We start from the raw sequence: 19,697 nt of genomic DNA, 5'->3' as shown, positions 1-19,697 counted from the left end.
CCTTCATTTTGAGCTGGCTACTCCTGCCAGGTCCCTGTATACTAACCAGACAATCTCATCTTCTTTTGCCTTCCATAGCATCTCTTTCCAAGGGTCTGCAGGTCACCCTCTTCTATAAATTAGTAGTGGAAGCCTGTGACATTGTACATAGCACACTTGGCTGCAGTAGCCAAGTGGCCAGAAGTAGCACCCACTAGGATCTCAACACTCAGACAATTACCACAAGGATATATTGCTGGATCCTCATTTGGCTCTCAGTTTCTTCTTCTTTTGTGAGATGCAGCCATCCCAGGAGTTACCTAGGATGGTCTGTGCATGAACAGTACCAAGAGCACAAGACTGTGTCCCATAGAAGCTCATACTGAGGAACCCCTCTTCCACCAGTGCTCTGGCGTCCGGCCATGCTCCTCCAAATGAGACACACTGCACCTCTTGTTCACGGTCACACGGCTTCCTTGCTTTCGCCAAAGACAGCCTGTGCTGGCTATTGCTCACTATACTCCTGTGCTCAAGTCCATCATCCATTTACCACCATATCTGCTGAGGACGTGACTCAAGTATGCCAACAACACAGACATGAAGAAGAGCGGCAAAAAGACATGACAAGACATGGATTGTTTTGTCAGAAAAGAAACTACTGCAAAGCTACACATCTCTGTCTGCAGAATATGAGCAGGGCCTGGCCTTGTCAGATCACAGGAAAGGAAAGGAGAGGAGGGAAAAAAAAACAACGGTTCCCGGCCTGTACATGACAGGTACTAGCTGGAAAAAGTGCAAGGACAGACCTGCAGTTTGGATGCAGCCAACCCGTGTAGAGCCATCAAGGAGATCAGGAGAGCACTGACCTTACACAGCAAAAGGCCTCCCACCCCATCAGAAGAAAGAGGAATCCATGTCATTCTGGAACAGTGCCCAGCCTGCAGGGCTTTTCACAGCGGAACAGAGCTACTTGGAATAGAAACAGCCTCGTCTCTGAGATCAGAGACTTTAAACTGGAGCTTGTTTTTTCTGCAGTCATAAGCCAGCAGGCACCAGCTGCAGAATTTGCCGCAGTGTGTGTGTGTGCGTGCGCGTGTGTTTCTGCCTGTGCGAGTGTGCAGCAGCCACGCTCCTCCCCTCCAAGCTCACCCTGTGATGTGTCCAGCTCCCTTCTTTTTCCCCTCCCTACATCACTGACAGTCCCAGCCTGATTGCTCTTAGCCCTCTCTCTTCTCTATTAAGAAAGCTTTTGTTGCATCACTGCTGACTTCTTTTCATTGCTCCTTCCCTGGTCAATGAGGTTTGCCTCTCCTCCTTCTCCCTCTTACCCAAACAACCAGCATCTGACAGATATTTGTGGTGATGTACCCTGGTCTGTGGAACATGCCAAACCCTGCTCCAGCTCCTCTAGCTCTGGACCCTGGAGATAAAAGGCTCTATTTTGAAACACTTCAACACATTTTAGCATTAGCATATAGATGATTTAACACTTTTGAGAAGATGTTTGCTGGTGGCAACAAGAAAGGATGCCGAAGGTACCCTATGAAAATAGAACTCCGTGTGTCTGCGGACTGCAAAGGTGACATCGTCACACTGTACCACTGGTGATGCAGGAGAGCTAATCCTAAAGGGAGAAGCTGGCCCCTTACATCTCTGTGCTACGAGGGAAATATAGCAGGATAAGCGATGACAAAGGACCACTGCTAGGAAAAATAAAGCACTTTGCTATTCTAATTTCTAAAGCAAAGTCTCTCCCTATAGCTTACTAGGATAAAAATCAGCTCCGAGCCTGGCCACATCTTCTCTCCTCTGCTGCCCTAGAAAGGATGCATCACTCACATTTCACAAGAACCTTCCCTTTTTCCTCCCCCACTAACTGGACACATTTGGATGCCTTTTGTCTTCCCGTAGTGGAAGAATGTACTGCAGAGCAGCTCAAAGTCAGACTTCAGTTCCTTCAAGACCACTCACGTGCGGGTGTGCAGCAGCAAAGGAAAGAGAAATTGCAGAAGGGGCCCCGTACCTCACTTCCATCTAATCAGCAGCACGACAGTCCACCTTAACAACCCTCCCCCCCCTCCCGACTGGCATTAGCCTCATTCCAGCATCAGCACTGAGCTGAACAGTGATACAGACGTTAATACTGGCTTTCACCAAGCCTTGCCCAAAGGGAGCGTCTGTGAGATGCCTTGTGCCAGCTCCTCCCTTCTCCAATAGCACACCATCTTCAGCAAAGACCATACTGGGATCAATCATAATGCTGCAGGACTCCTTAAGTCCCCGACAGGCAGAATATTCTCTCCAGATTCTTCTCTAGACCCACCTTCATACATCCCTCTCTGTGTCTGAGCTAGTGACACAAGTGCAGTAAACAGCTGAGCAGCTAGGGAATTCGGTTTCCATTCCTATACTCAGGACACAAGCAGCTGGGAAGGGGCCAGGTCCTCAGAGAGATCACAAAAAAAAACCCAAAAAACAAACCAAAACCAAAAAAACCCAACTCCATCTGCAGTCACCTTTCTCTCTTGTCACTAGTCCCTTCCCCCTCCATCACCAGTCACCCTCCCCACTCACATTCTAAGGAAACAAAAACGCATCGGCTGTAAACTGCTCCGCACGGACTGCCTCACCTGCTCCCCTGCAAGGGCAGAGCAGCCCCCCGGCAGCAGGCAGGGGACAGCGCCAGAGCCCGCTGGGGGCTGCGGCCGCTTGCCGGGTCCCTCGAGCGACGGCCCTCTCCCCCAGAATAACCCGTCCTCCCCTGGCCGACCAGCTTTCTCCAAAGCAACAAACAGCACCAGAGCAAGAACACAGCCAGTGCTGGCTGTCCCAATCCTGCGCCCACCCCCCGTCATTTCTGACGGCTGCCAACACCCTCCACTGCCCACTCCAGGTCTGGGAGCCTCCAGGCGGGGCTGGCAGGGTAGGAAAGGAACGTGCACGTACCATCCTGTCCCGGGGCGTGCGGCCCGCGGAGCAGCAGCCGTTGCGGGGTGCACGGAGAGCCGCAGACGCACCGGCACAGCCCGGGCTGCAGGGAGCAGCTGCTGTGTCAACGCAGCGAGGGAGGAGCTGCAACCCCCCCCCGCCCAGTGCGCAGGGCCGCGTTAACCCTCTGCGGGATGCAGGCTCCTGAAGCGCCCCGAGGCACGGCCCCGCGCAGCGCTGCGGGCAGAGCCAGCGAACGGTGCGGGGCGCAGGGCGGCTCCCGCACTCAGACGCCACTCGGAGCGCTCCCGCGCGCGGGCTTGGCGCGGAGGCTGTGCCACTGTGAACACCAGGACTGCGGCCAGCGCTGCAAAACACCCGAAACCGGACAAACTCCTGCAAACAGAGGGGCTCCCGTGCCAGCAGAAGATTGTTTTCCAACAGCCCCGCGCCAGGCTGCTCCTCACAGGAGTGCCCCGGAGGGCCACGCCCCATCTCATCTGAGGGGGCTTTGGTTTAAGTTATTCTCAAACTGGAGCCTCATGCCTGGCTCCAATGGCAGAGCAGCTCCTCCAGTTAAAGAAAAGCAAGATGAAATACCAGGCGCAGCAGCAGCAGCCTGCCTCGGGATAGCTGTGCCTAGTCTCACATACCCAGTGTGCAGCTGCTAGTGAACAGGGATGTGTCCGTGATGATCTCGGATCCCACTGAACAGCTAACAACTTGAACGAGCAACGCAAGAACACCAGCAACCTGACCTCTGAAGCCCTATTTGCAGCACTGTTTTCAGATAAATGTTTAGATTTTTTTTTAAGAACCTTGTAACTCATTTCACAACTTGTATCATGGTCTGGCTCATTTGACCTCCAAGGCACTTGAGAGGGAAGCGTGCTTCTTTGTTCCTGCTCGGCTGGGCTTACGCCATCAGCCCAACACTGGAACACAGAGATGACTCTACGGCGTGCTAGTTGCCAATAGTGACCTTTCTTTCCGAGCAAGTACTGAAACCACTACATGTGCCCTGCTTGCCTTACACAAGATTCTGGCTTATTTTTAGATTCCCAAATTGACTGTGAAAGCTGGAGATGTCCTGCCTGCCCTAGACCAAGTATCCCTCTCACTGATGTTCCAAGGGCTGTCAGAGACAGTGGAATGCTCAGGAATAAAAATATCACACAATTTTGATGAGTTAAAAAAATTAATTAGAACTTTCTCTTCTGTAGCTTTCAGATGATGCCAATCAGTAGCAAGTACCAGTGAACGTCAGGAAAAATTAACATACTGGAATCAAACATCTTAGATTTCTGTATGTTTCAAACAGGTAACATATCCTCATCTTAACATACTATTTAAAAAGACCAAAGACTAAAAAATTCTCAAGGGACAAACTATTGAAAAAAATAGTTCCATGCTACAGGAGCTGCTGAACTCCTCCATTACATCTGTCAGATCTCAGTCTTCTGCTTGACATTTCCAACACACACACAGTTAACACCAGCTACTTGACAATGCCAGTCTACTGTGGTGGCTGTGAACCACTCCCAATGGTTAGGTGGTGAGGACTGGGAGAGAACAGAGCCCTCTGGATTCTGCTTTCACCTGCAACACAAAAGTCACTGCAGGGAGCAGTTGTGTAGATCCTCGCCCAGCCACTCACTTGACAGTCAAATGGGACAACAAACAGATGGTAAGGGACAGTTCTCTTCCAGTCACCAGGATTATCGGTACAGCATGACCTTCCAGCAACAGGAATACAGCAACAACTGCAATGAAGTGATCAAGCGCTTCTATTTAATACATGCCTTTGGATTGTTAAATCCTGGGACAAAGTGTTGGAATGTTCTATGAAAGATCTGCAGCAAGGTGTACTGGCCTTCCAGTGACCCAGATGGGCAGCTGGTTCTGGTCACCAATAGAAACAAACACAGGTAACAGTCATCACTTTAAAGATTCTCAACTGAGATACTTAAAAGTGTTTCATCTTTGAAAAGAAAATGAGGCTTCAGTCTGAAGCCTGCTTTTTTATGTGAAAAGGCCTGGGTTCTGAAAAGGAGTACAAGTTCCTGCTCTCTTCTGTGAAAGAGAGCAGAGAGCTGGTATTAACTGAGTCGACCTGACCCTTCTTCTGTTTCAGTGGAAGGTGAAAGGTTTTTTTTAAATGTATATTACATAATATGGATTGAAAATCTATGGATTTACATTTGTTTAAGTCAGGAACTAATGAATTGAGTCTACCAGAAACTACAAAGACTACCTAAAGGTAAAAGCTCCTTTGGATTTATGTCAGTGCTGAGATTACAATGAAGAACAGTTCTATACATGCTGAAGAAGGGGACATGGTCGAATGGCTACAGCCACCCACTGACAGTAGGATCTTAACATTCAATTCAGTATCTATTGAGTACTATGTGTGACTTCAGCAAAGTCTTGTCATCATGGAATTCATGGATTCTGACAGTAGCCAGGACTGAAACAAATCATCAGAGATGTGGAAGAGTAAATCACTGTATAGAGCAGACTGGGAGTGTCCCACTTTTGGCTGCAGAAATGCTCAGCTCCCACCCCACAGTCAATCATGTAGAATGGAAGAATCCCAAGTGTCACGTCTATGAATTGTTTACCTCAAAGAGCAGAAGCAAGCCTGCTTGCTGGTCCTAGGCTCTTTCACATTGCTTCTTCTTGGTGTTGTTATAACTGGTTCTGTTAGTTGTAAGGTAATGATCAATCATTTCAGTCAATTTGGTTTGACAGTTTTAATTAAAACTGTTGGGACAGCAGTCAGAACACAGCCCACCACACCTCCATGTATTCTTTACTCCTGCCCGTAAAGAGTGAAGACGACGCAGAAAAGTCCATTCCATAGCATACTTGTGCATCTCTGCTCCCTCATCTGAGAAAGTCTGGCCTCAAAAACGTTCTCATGACCCTTCATTACAAGAGAAGAGGTAGCACGCTATCACCATAGCACGCTGTACAGAGAAGACTGCAGAGAAGCACAAGGATTTGTTTGCATCCATCCCCTTGGATCTTTTTTTTTTCTTTGGCTGTCCAGTTGCTGACTTTCACAGGCTGCTTTCAATAAACCCAAAGAACTGATTACTTGTTCAAGTCTTTGGCAAATCACTTCTAAAATCCTCTTGGCTATCCTCATTTCTGTCTAGATACAGCAATTTAAACTCTTTTCCACAGGCTTTACTAGGATGTTTTTAATAGATACCTGTTTTTGCTGAATACTTCTGCATATTTCTATGCAGCTATTTAAAGAGTTTTCCCTACTTCTTATCTCCTTTCTTATTTGTACCTTTTTATTCTGTATGGTTGCTTAAAATCTGACTAAAAGTTTGTTACCCACTTTTGTCAAGTCTCCTTATTTTTTAAATAACAGTTTCTGAAATGAAGTGACACCTCACTAGTTGTTTGTAGACTTCTACTTCAAGCAACCTTTGATCCCTTAAGTATTTTATTCTTTCAGTTGCTTTGCAGCTCCAATATAGTTATATTTAGGCTCCTCTTCCTTAATTTGAGAATAATCTTTTCAGCTTTCTGATATTTCAGGGCTTAAGGAGTGATTACATGAGCTACTGAGAATTAGCTTCTCTAAACTGGCTGTGGTATTTGACAAATTTATAAGTGGATAGCCCAAGTCATCCATTCCATTTAGTTCTTTATCATTTTCTTCACCAAGTAAGGTTTTACTTTTGTGTTAATAGCATCCCTCATGCAGGTCCCGAGAGACTGTCAGCACCTGTTACCAACCTCTTTTCCAATTCCTACTTGAAACAAATCCATGAACCCTGTGAGTTTTCTGTGGCAACACTCTGGTCTCTCTTGTCCCAGAAAATAAGGTTTTAAAAATGATGATCCTAATTTAACTCAGCAACTCAAAAGCTTTAGGGAAAACAAGAGAAGATGACCTGTCTAGAACTCTCAGTGGAAAGGATAAAGAGGTTTATAAATCAAGGCTGTGAAAGTGGAGCAAACATGAGCAGTACTAAAAGACCAGACAGAACATGAAAAGAGGGACTGAGGCAAATACTGGGGCACAGTACGAACAGCAGTGCATCCCCTGCATGGGTGCAGCATGTGTCCTTAGCACCCAAAAGAGTGGATTAAGACAGCAACGAGGAAGGAGTGAATTTCTTAGTGACACCCCAGTGTTTTTCTGATAACACTAGCACTGAGTTTAAGGAAGGATTTATCCAGAAGTGTTTCCAATAAGCAGCATATGTCTACCTGAAGAAAAACTTGTGCCTTCTACAGAGTCTTCAAGTTGGCTGTACTTCCTCAGCAGTCTTTGCCATCATTAGTACCCAATAGCACCCACAGGACTGCTCCCATGAGAAGCACAGCAAAGCTCTCTGCATGTCCCAACAGCCATACAGAACGAAGGAGAAGGTACAAGCCAGGACTAGCACTGAAAGAAAGAAAGAAATGCAACCAAGGCAATATGAGAGAACCTACAAGAGCCAAAATATGGCGCAAGATTCCTCTTCCTGCAGAGGCTATCTTTCTTCCAGACACATTTAACTGCCTCAGATCACATTCTTTATCGGAACTAGCCAGTAATCACTTCCAAAAGGCACCAGCTGGCCTGAGAAGGGTCAGATTCCTGGGAACTTGCTGTTTTACCTGTCTGTCTCCAAGGCCTGAACAGAGGCAAAAAGGCTGCCAACATCCTTAGTAAGGAGAGCATTGGTCCAGAGGTACCAATTCACCAGATGCCCTGTTAGTTATCCAGGCAACAGACAGCATGCTGCTTTATAGACACCTGCAGGACAGTTCTGACAAAATAGCAACAGGATCCTAGGAGACAGGCAACAAGCATCAGTGGCAACTGTGAAGATGATGCAAATGGAAGGCAAGGAGCTAAACCTGGCAGACAAACCAAAAGGAAGGCTGGGGAGAAGTTAGAATAGGATTTAGAATTGACAGTGGCACAGGTAAAGTTTCCAAGACAAAATACATTAAGGGAAGTTGACAATACTCTGAATATACTGCTATGTTTTTGTGACTGTCAAAGACTGTAGAGGACTTGCTTAAAAAAAAAAAAAAAAAGGTACAGTTTTTATTAACTCATACCAGTCTTGCTTCATTTTCTCCGCAGGATGATATTTAGAATTGGAAACAGAGATGTTGAAATGCAGGCATTTTTCTGTAAGCAATGCAAAACAGCTCCGCCACATTCCTTGAAGCTGCAGAACCCATAACCTTTCAGGTTTACGCAGATTTAACTAGCATTGTATGGAGGCTTCTCTCACAATGAATCAAAGTCTGAACACAACCAAAAAATTCTAAGAAAAACTAGCAGCCACAGGATTTAGTTGATACTACATGCAAAGATATCACAAGAAATAACCATATGCTATGATTACAGAACAGGAACTGTTCTTGCAGGCATATTTTAGATTTAAAGAGAGAAAAATGTTAGTCCCTCCAAACTAGTGCTAGTAAATCATGTGTGTGTTTGGGATATTACAGTTACCAGCCATTTGCTGCCTATAAGCCTACTAGACAAAAACAGAAAAAAATGTGAAATAACCAAGTGTTCTTTAGACATTGACCAAACAGGAGATCCACTTTGGGCGCTATTCCCTCCTGGGTTTATGCCCTCCTGTAGGATGAGATCAGCACTGCAGCACATACCTTCTTGCAAGGATTTAGCTCAGCTAAAACGAGATGAAAAACAAATGGGGGGGAGGGAGGGGGAAAGGATAAATAAATAAATAAAAATTCAAGAAATCAAGAACCACTTTGAATTATTCATCTCCATTAAATAGGAATAAAAATGCAAGCAAATTCCATCTTTAGAATAGTGATTCCAGGAGAATTTTCTTTATAGGAGTCAAACTGTCTATTGCAGATTTTCCTGCAGAGTCATTAGTACTCAATAAAATTTCAGAGGCAAAAAGGTAGCATTAGGTCAAACCCAGACCATTCACCTACCTGAAGCCAAAGTAACATTATGAATCGCCATAACCAATTTCCACAATAGCTACTGTCAAAGTGAAAGCAGACAAAATCCAGAACAGGCCTCAGTTTTAAAAAAAAATATATGACTAAAACTGCTGAGAACAGATCATCTGAAAGAAAGAGATGGTCTCGTCCTATTGTATTGTTTTGGGATTTTTTTCCTGTCTTTTTTTTTTTTAACCATGAGACATTTTAGTCTCATCCAGCTTGTCTGTCCTAGAAAGTTCTACAGATAAAGACCAGTATCACTGGGGAGAAAAAGTTTTAAAAGGTTTCAAAATGCATTTCAAATTCATTTAACAAAGGACTAAGAAATCAAAATCACTGAGTTATTCACAAGCTACTAGCTCAAGGACAGACCAGTGTTGATTTAGTATTTATTTTAAAAACAAACAAACACCCACATCTACCAGGACACAAGGCACTAAAGAAAACAAAACAACAAAATATACTTATTTAACTCTGTGTCCTGAAAAAAGGTCCAACCCGTCCCCTTTTCTATCAAATTAAAGGCTTAATCTTCTCTCAAGTTCCATTCAAACAGATTCTGACACCTCAAATCTTTATATATAAAAGACAGTACAGCAGAACTGGTTCAGCACAATGCACTACCTCCACTTTCCTTGAAGGACTCGAAAGACTCTTCCAGGACAAATTCACTCACACTTTACTCTTTGCCTCCTCCATACACGTTTCAAGAAACTGAATTCCATGAACTGCCAACAACATTTAACCACACTGGCTGGTTTTAGAAGCAAGAGTAATAATTTAGTGGGGCAAGTTCTAACTTTAGAAAAGCTACCAGTGAATTCAACTCCAGGAGCTTTGACCTAAGAAACATGCAAAATTGGAAAATTAGTTATCTGTGGAGATGAAATGCAGAAAACAAAGGAAAAACTTCACCAAGCATTATTTTTGTCTGTGTTTTGCATAAGGACTAATCTTGAATAGAAAAATAACTGTTTCACTGTTTATTTCTATTTAAATAATTATATCAACACCATCTGGTTTGTGAAGACTTATTCTTGAATGGGCATGCCTGCATCAGGAAATCTGCCACGTGCATTGTACTGACAGTTTTGCCAGTAGGCTTCCCATACACACTAGCCCTGAATTGTGACTAAAGGAGAAGAGGGGTGGAGCACAATCGTTACCTGTATTGGCTAGGTTTTCTACTTTAGCAGTGTCTCTGCAGCAAGTGACCCCCACACATTAATATCTACGGCAGATAGCTCATTCTCTACCATTTCCCCGCAAGACAGCAGGAATCTTTGGTTGTGCTGAACATTTTCCTTTAACTAACATGTATGCCTGCAGTACTCCATTTAGAGATAGTAGGTCAAAGAATCATGCTTACATACAAAAGAAATGAGCTTGCGGTGACCACTGGATCATGTAGGAACTCATACTACCAAATCTACCCTCCAAAAACCCACATCTGCATGTATTATTTTCATGCATACAGCAGAGTCCTGCTCCCCATAAAATTTTTTATTACAAGCTATACTCCACAATTTTAGGAGCCATCCTATCCCTAAACTCAAGCCATCAACCATACTGAAGCAAGAATCTAGATCTGGACTACGACTCGTGATTCTACGGAGAAACCAATTTAGGCAGCCAAGGACAAATCTGATGCATTTGTATTGTCAGGCAGAAAGAAAGCAAGCAGTTCCGCATTCTAGAAGACTATTAGTTTATATTGGGAAGGTTAAAATCAGTTTTAAATGACGGACAGTTGATGAGCAGATATTTGTTCAAGACTTTTCCTGGGGAATCTTGTAACTCTAGCTATAAAAGAATCGATTACATGCAAGAAAATACACTAATTGTTAACTGAAACTCATGATTGGTACCAAAATAATTGATCTGTCTACTGGACTGGACATGTTGCAGACCAGAGCAAGAAATTTACACCGTACTTGTGCAATGCTGGTTACATTTTAGAAAACAGTAAGGTGCGGACGAGCTCAGCTCAGCGTGGAGAGCTAGCTGTGGATGTACTGCAGTAATGGAGTTATCCATAACGGGGTCATTACAGAGAGCACTCGAGGGCTTTTTTGTTGTTTTTTTTTTTTTTTTTGGTCTAGGGTTTTAATTTTTGAAATGCAGCTTCTAAGATTCTAAAACTGAAAAGATCCTAACACAATTACAAGCATTGTTTGAGGTTAAACCACCCTAAATTAGTCTGATTTATACAACAGAATGCATTATGAGCTGAAGAGAGAAGACAGCTGCAGGTAGTAAGATTTCTTCCAGAAGAGAACTCAGACCTAGTAGATAGGGGCAGAATGTAACACGGTGGCTGGAAACCACAATAAACAAATTCAACCTAGAAGTGAGGCACAGTTTTAACCACAGGTAATTAACCACTGCAACTAATTACTCATGGCTTATAGCCAACTGCTTGCAACCTGATGCATTCAAATAAAAAACACCACCTGACCTTTAAGTCTATGTAACACAAAAGTCTTAAGGCCTCCTCCAAAAACCAAACGCAAATGACGGTTAACTATTTGTTCGCTTTAAATAAAAATAGGAGACTATCTTCAGGCAGTGACTTTATTTGCTTTGCAGTGCTCTGTTTTCCAAAGCTTGACCTCAGGAATCGACTCATTTGTTCTGTTACTGCTTCATACAGGCTAGCAGAATAAAGCAAAAAGTAAAAAATTTACAGCTTGAATAGGGATCTGGTGTGGATTCTCTGAGCACCACATTTGCCCTAGCAAGAAATCAGGAAAAGCTAATTGCTTTTGCTCACAATCCCCTAAAGTTTCCAAATCAAGCAGCAAGGCATTCCATTACACAGAACAGAGTGGAAATAAGTTGGTACTTCAAAATAAAGAGGCCTCTAGACAAGCCCTTAATGATCCCTGGTAACTCCATTTCAGAATTCAGGATTTTCTAGCACAAAGACTATTATAATTTCTCAGTATCAAAGAGAAAGCATATAATCTCAGATTCCCCAGGAAAGAAGCAACACCAGATCAGGAAAGGAAAACAGTGCCTTCAGTCTGCAATTTTAAGTTCTTACAGAGGGAGGAAAAGGGCGTATGTTCTAGCAGTGCCGTGGTTAATAGGGCAAGACAAAATCCTGGAACAGAGCCAGTCAGACTGAGGGACATCTGTTTTCTAAGGAGGTAGGAATTACGGCATTAAAATTACAATAGCACATGACAGCAATTAATCCCATGGCAAAATAGGATTAACAGACTCCTTCCACACTGGTTTTCACTCTTCTGAATCTGCACCTAGTGGAAGCAATTATTTCCTGAAATAGCAGCTAAGGTCCTAGACAAGATCACTTCAGGGGAATTCTGTTCAGTTCCTTTGCCCAAGCTGGAAGGAGCAGAGCACCAAAAGCAGCAGGACCTTCCTCAGGCTTAGGGCCTGCCACCGTTTCAGAGTGGTGCACGTGCACCTTGTACACCGCTACGGGAAGCTGAGGACGTAGCCCATTTCTCTTGCACCTAGCACGTTAATGCTGCCAGTCGCTCTGCTCCGTACTGGTGCAGTGAGATAGTGCACATTTGCTGGCTGTAAGTGGAGAGGCTTTCCACCTCATGAAGCCGCCCGGAGAAGTACTGCAGAAACTGACAGCCAAACCCTTCTGGATACCTCCAGGAGCTCAAGCACAGTAACGGCTCAGCTGTCTCAGCCCCAGAAAGCAGCCAGCACTGGAAGACCCAAAGCCACTTACCTCCAACTGTCTAAGTGCAACTCTCAGGTAAACCAGAATTGCGAGCAACTGGTCAGAGACTGTCTCCTCAAGCCCATGCCAATACTAGGTGTTCTTTCAAAGCAGAGGGAGGGAGTTGAGGAAGTGCATTCAGAGCACAGTTGAGGGAAAAAGACCAAGAAATCTGTCAGAAAACTATACATAGCTGTTGAAACTGTCACATGTTAAAGATTATTTTCCTACTTAATCCGCCTTCCCCTTTGCTCATCTTGTTTGTCTTAGCAAGGTCCAGTTGACAAGTATTGGAAAAGCCTACTCTAAGCCACTGAAGCCAGGGACACTAGAGGAGAAGAGTCTACAGCACTACAGTGAAAGAATGATACAGTAATAATACATTAACAAGGCTTTTGTTACCAATCTCTAGATACAAATGATGCTAGAATCCCAGCAACATTCATTTTAAAAAGTCACGCAAAGCTTGTATTGGCTTGTAATAAGTATCTCTAATTTCACCATCTCTGCTGAACACAGAACAACACGAACACTCCAAAAAAAGTGTGTATTAGAACTAGTCTTATTTAGGTCACTGTCATTGCAGCTGCCATGCTTACAATGCACACAGCCATCAAGAGAATGCTGCCTTTGTCAAGTTAAAGAATTGTCACTGCGACACAAAAAAAACCCCAAAAATCCAAAACCAAAGGTAGAAACAAACACCAAATCCCCTGCAACTATTGTAATGGACGATATGAAATAGTTCAGAGCACTGTTTAAAGAACTGTTCTGTATGATATACAGATCCTCCATAAACAACATGTTATCAAGTGACTGAAAGCTGCTGATTTTCTAAGATGGAGAAAATGGTGTCTTCAGCAGCCTTTGTTGTTTTTCTGCTGGCATAGAGTGGAAGCACATGCCTCTTGTTTCTTTTTTTTTTTGTTCTTAGCTGGCTCACTCAGAACTATTGAAAACTTCTTATTAAAAAAGATAAACAGCTTATCAAAAAGGGAGAGAAGAGAATAAGGCCAGGTAGTCAATGAAAGAAAGGAAAATGCTGTTCCAGGCAAAAATTAGAAATATTAAAAATGGGTTACACACTAAAAAATGGCAGGTGTCTGTTGGGGGGGGGGGGGCGGGAAAAACAAACCACAAACCAAAACCAAAAACGCCCACACTTACGTAAGATGCTAAAAACCATGCCTGCAACCCTTGAAATGCCCGAGATGTCAGAACAATGGAACTGGGTGTTCACCAAGGTCATAAAAGATGCCACTCTGTCTACGCAAATGCTGCGTCCTAACAGCCACTTCAGCTTTCCAGCAAAAGGCCCCAGCTTCCAGAACCTTGGCCAGTAGTGCACTGACCTCAGCCAAATTTTGTGGGATTCAGTCAGATTCCAGAGGATGCTGAAGTCTGGAGTGCAGGTAGGAGGGTTTATTTTGTGGTGATGTCACTTATGAACAACCACTGAGCATAAGAATTGGAAATCGTGTATTTATTTTCAAGTACAACAAGAAGTCATGTAAGCACCGTACTATGAATAGAGTCCACACTTATTGACAGGCAGTAACACCAAGTCTTCATTAAAACAGGGAATCCAGTATTTTGCTAATGCTCTTATATGGTGGACCTTGTTCAAAGGTGGTGTGTTTTTTCCATTCTTTAGAAGTACAGCTTACAGTCAGTAATCAACATTTGGACAGAATAGCATGAAAGGAAGAAACTGATGTTGCAATTAACCTCTGCTTAGCTGAAATGCAAAATAGCTTACTGGAGCTCTGATTTCTTATCTACTCAATTAGCCTGTTGTGTATCACAGCACGAACCATAATGTGTACCTTATGAATAAAGGAACATTTTGAAATACACAAAAGGAAAACAAAGATTGATCCTGGTAACTTCCTAGCCTGGCCTACCAGAGAAGGTTCGGTATGGTGGCCTCAACTGGATAAAGCATAGCCCAGTATTATTGTCAAAGAGAACTCTGAAGATGTGTAGTTTCCAGAGGAGCTCTCTTAGTGTTAAACACATCTGCTAAAAAGCAGCATTTTGAAATGAAGTGTTACATATGATCTTACAAGTTTTTGCTTTTGTGCCATCTCTTGTTTTAACACTTGGCTCTCCAGGTCAAATAGAGCCAAAAGTATTCAGTAAATATTTATGTTCTGTATTTGGAAGAAACAATAAATATATTTGAGAGACAATGAAATTATTTCCATCTTAACAGTAACAGCAATAGGAGATTGCAGCAATCAGACTAAGTCTATACGAACATAATTTCTGTACAAGATCCAAGATAGACTAACAAGCTCTCAGCTCCCAATCTGAGTTCCAGTGCTCTGGCATTTAAGTCCTAGAGGACTGCAAAACCCATCAGCAGTAAAAGAATCAAATAGAATACAAAATGAATGCCAATCAGCATGGCATTACAGAAAATATGATCTTGTTTCTTAATCAAAGCCAAATAAGCTTGTCAAAAATCTCAAAGGTTGTATTGATATAGTGTAGTTATTTTTTCATAAGGCATGTCATATAAGCCTACACCAGCACTCGTGCTGTTCACCATATTCATAAACAACGTTAAAAGGAGGAAAGCAGACTTGTAGCAAAGCTTATTGATAATACTAAGTTATTAGCATGGCTGAGACTACAGAGTGCAGGTTTCATTTGCCATTTTATTTATCAGTATAAATCGCACATGAAATGACACTAACTACTGCTAACTAGAGCTAACTATTACACTGGGGAGAGATCTTGAGGTTATGATAGTCTTAGTTCTATTCAGGACTCATCTTACTGCTCAGCAGCAGTCAGAAAGTGAACAAATATATTGGAAACCAGGAAAAAAAATAAATCTTGTGATACTGTGTAAGTACATATCTCTACCCCACTTTGAATGCTGCACACTTCTGATCCCAGCATCTCCAAGAGGTAGATCTGGAAGACATGAACAAAATAAGATAAAAGGTATGGAATAGCTTCCCTATAAGGAACCATTTGGTAAGCCAGGCCTTTACAATCTGGAGAAGGTACATATACCATACCTCTAACAGAAGTAGGTTGGCCAGGAATTATCCAGTGTAGGAAGATACATTGAAATGAGACCAGACAGGAATGAGAATCCAACAGAATAAGAGGTTTTAAGTTTCTTCCTGCAACATGTCACTGAACTGTTCTATTCCTTGCCAGATTTTTTTAATTCTAGTAGGGAAAGACCAAAAAAAACTTGTGGAAGTTGAATAGCGCTGAGGGTTACTAAACAAAAAGAAAACATACCTCTCCATGAGCTGGAATGAGATACGAGCTAGGATAGTACAAGGAGGAAGTATTTTATGCACTCATCTTCCTCTTGCCCACTCATCCGTTTTTTTGCCACTGAGATGGGTGTACCTTTTTCTTGAACCAGGACAACTACCCACCCTAACATACAGCATTCTTATAGAGTACATATTCTTACAAAATGCGTAAGTAACTGATCAAAGCACGTCTAACTGGAGAACCTAGTGGTGCTTGCAAGTCCCACAGAGATACTCTACCAGTTATCTGGGAGGAAAATCTCAAACTGTTTGTGATAGAAGTCAGCTGAAAAGAACAATGCTTGAGATTACTGCAGCCACATGTAGCAACAAGGACCATGGGCTGCACTTACAGCATGGGAAACTGTATTTTGGGAGACTGCAATTCACCAGATGTTTGAGGTCATACTGAGAGTGGTTACTGTGAGAGCAAATGCAGCCCTCAAGCACGTAAGGAAGAAGCACAAAAGCCAACAAGTGCTTGCTTTTGTATTTCTCTGGTCAGAAGTATGTTGGCAAGTGTCCTCGAGTTAATCGCTCAAGGACTAGAAATCACATCTAAAAATCCAAAGAATTGTTATTGCATCTGTGAAAGAAAAAAGTTAACCGTTGACATTTTACTATATAAACATGCAAATTTAGGACATAGTAGTCCTTTTACTAACAGCCAAGAGCTGAGCAAAATTCAGCACTGGATGATCTATGTTACAGAAGTCTCTCTAGCAGGAGGCCACTGCTGTGGGGAACACACATTTTCACTGTAATATAATTTTCACAAGCAATTGGTCTTTTGCCTCTTGTCTAGAACAGCTTTTGCTTGAATATACAACCTTGTCATCTCTACTATCTGGGAGCTATAATTTGAATAAACAAGGCAGGTTTTTTTACTGTCTCACTCTTGAGATTGATCGCTGAAAACTAACTAAGCAGTGTAGTGGAAAAAAAGTATATGGCAGAAGCCAAAGCCATGGCAGCAGACACTCAAAGCCATTACAAATTCCATGAAGAAGGCAAGTCACTTGTACAAGTGAAAACATTAACCTATGAGATGTTTGTTACTGTAAAAGTAGGATCAAATGCAGACTTTGAGACTAAGATGTGCATAGTGCACTCATGCATTTGGCTTTCCTTCTTATCAGGTTTGTAACTTAACCTGATGTATGCCACTAGAAAAACTCCCTATTCTTCAACTGTGGCAAAGCTGAATTCACAGAAGCACAGAACAGCCCAGGTTGGAAGGGACCTCAAAAGATCATCTGGTCCAGCTTTTCATGGGAAAGGGAACATAGATGGTATTATCTAGCACCCTGTCCAATCATATTAAAAACACCAGTGATGGGGACTCTACCATGTCCCAGGGGAGATTGTTCTTGTGACTGATTGTTCTCTCAGTTTAAAAAAAAAAAATAAATAAAAAAATTTCTTTCTTACCTTGAGTTGAAACCTCTCCCAATGCAAGTTGCACTCATTGCCCCTTGTGAAGCAAAAGCCTCCATCCTCTTTGGAGCCACTCCTAAGTTCTAGAGAGGCAGTAAAACCAGACTACTCTTCTCCTAGCTTGAGTTGATAGCATTCGAGGAGTACTCATCCAAAAAGACAGCTGCCTTCAGGAACTATAATGCAGCTTTGCTACATCCTCAGTGGGCTGTGGCAGATATATCTGTATTCTCAGCTGGCATGAAATGTAAAACAAAGGCATCAGCAGGATGTGAAGCATATGTATTAGGTCTAATATGAAAGGCTTCAGAGCCTAAAGGCATCTGCCTGCAAGGCAGCTAGTTATTGGACTGTTACAGAAACCCTGCTGGCTTTCAGCATAAAACATTAAGTTTGCAAAGAAACATGCAAGCTCATACTTGAAAGGGTTTAATATTTCTGATAATCCTTTTATAGAGGCAAGAAAAGTATCTCATGAATGTTTTATTATTTCAAGCATTTGTTCTATCAAGTTCAACCTGAATGGTGTTCTTAATTGCTTGATTTTACTATTATGTCATTAGTTATTTTATAAAAAGTTTTCTGAAGACAAACACAAAGCACAATTTGAGAGGAAAGATCACTGGGAGGGCTATTGAGCAATTTGAAATCTTCTAGTCAGATTGAAAACAGCTGCTAATATTCAGGTATAGAGAACTGTTTTCAGAAAAATAAGCGGTTTTCTTTGAACATCAAAACTAACAGAGATCATAAAGCATACTTCCCTTGTGCTGAGAAGTAATTATTCTGAGCATTTCATCTTGCACCATGTCAGTTTTTATTGGAAAGAGACAGTCCCTCTCAGCTGTAAAGAACTATTAACATCCAGCACAAGGAGACACTGTACATGATCTTAAACTACTATGGCAGCCAGTGGCAACTGAAAACTGACAAAAGTGCACATGGGGCTACCTTCACCATGTAAGAGCACACAAGCCTTCAGTATTCCACCTTGAATTGGTTTGACACTTCTATTCATTTTTCTCATCACAGCACCCTCTCCCTCCTTCAGAGCATTTCCTAGCTTCCAGATTCCCCATAACACAGACAAAGCTTGTCATGCAAGGTCTTCCATAATTGTTCCCACCTTTTTCCCATTCTGCTGCTGCCATGCAGGACTACCCCTTTTCCCTTTGGGCAGGTCATCATCACATCCATGCTTGGTTTCTTGCTGTCCCTACCATCCATACCCTGTAAACTATGCAGTGAGATGCAAGAGCCTCTGTCCTCCTTGTAGCTGCCCTTTAAGTACTGGAAAGCTGTGAGAGGTTCCCCTCTTTTTTAACCCATGGTCAGACATCACTTGGTGAGATTAGTTGGACTTTATAACTCAATTTGTATTCTGAAGTTATGTGCAAAAGCAGTGCTTAATTCAAAGTTATTTCTTAGTAAACACCATGCTATTATAAGAATAGCAGGCGATCAACATCTTACTGAATTGCTCTTGTGTTTCATTAACTCTACACTACATTTTTAAATGAGCTTTGATGCATCCAATTTCTGTGGTTTGAAAATCTCAGTGATGGAAATACCAACAATAATGGATGCCACATTTATCCACAGATATTATATGTAAATAAATTTGGATACTTTATTTCATAACTTGTCTGTATGTGAAGAGAGAGCCTTAGTGTTTAAAATATCCACTGGAATAAGGAGATCTGCAAATTCCATAGATTTGAAACATGGTTTCTTGTATTTTAGGTGAGTAGCCTAACTATCACTGGTACCCCTACAGCAAGTGTCACATTGTTTGTGATACTCAGAAAAAAAAAAAAAAAGAAACTCAAAACCCACAAAAAACCCAACAATAAATCAACTTTCATAAGGTGCATTAGGTATCACTTGTATGACCATCTCACCATTCCTAGCTCTGTCTTCAGCTTTTGTCCTCTCACTTGTACCACACTTGAGACTCATTTGTTCCTCGCCACGTCTAAACAGACTAAAAACTTGTCAGAGGGATAATGGTGCCCTCTCTGTTCCCACAGAATACTGCAGTTACTTTTTTTCTTCCGGCTTCAAGCACTAAGCATTAATGTAACACAAATACAGTCTGGAAACAACTACTGTAACCGAGTAAGAAATTGCAGATAGGGAAGTCTTTGAATATTTTGTTAGCTAGGCTGCTTTACTTAATCATCTTGTATTAACAGCCTTCATATTTTTTTTTTCTTGCCAATGGTGTAAAACTTTTACTGGTTGTAGAGTTAGAAGCCTTTTGCATTAAATAGAAGGTCAAAGAACTACTCTGTCTTTACAGCAACTGCTGTGCTACAGCTGACTTTTCCCTAGTCACAGAGCACAAACATCAACCATTAAGGGAATGATATTCTGAAATTAATGCACATACTTCTAAAAATAATAGT

General features: G+C 42.4%; 1 protein-coding gene across 2 annotated transcripts in view; it reads right to left on the bottom strand.

Moving 5' to 3' along the window:
• MAP1A (microtubule associated protein 1A) overlaps positions 1-19,697 on the bottom strand; it is a 62,502-nt gene that overhangs the window by 31,790 nt on the left and 11,015 nt on the right. The window contains exon 1 of one of the 2 annotated variants that reach the window (XM_086757216.1): positions 2,926-2,997. The exons of the other annotated variant lie outside the window; for it this stretch is intronic. The gene's annotated coding sequence lies outside the window, so the exon portion shown is untranslated. Of the gene's footprint in view, positions 1-2,925; positions 2,998-19,697 lie in introns of those variants that run through there. 2 annotated transcript variants of the gene reach the window in all.

Source organism: Chlamydotis macqueenii, chromosome 12, assembly GCF_036417535.1.
Source record: "Chlamydotis macqueenii isolate bChlMac1 chromosome 12, bChlMac1.mat, whole genome shotgun sequence".
NCBI lineage: Eukaryota > Metazoa > Chordata > Aves > Otidiformes > Otididae > Chlamydotis > Chlamydotis macqueenii.
Note: the sequence above shows the minus strand (reverse complement) of the source record. Positions and strands in the feature narration are given on the sequence as shown.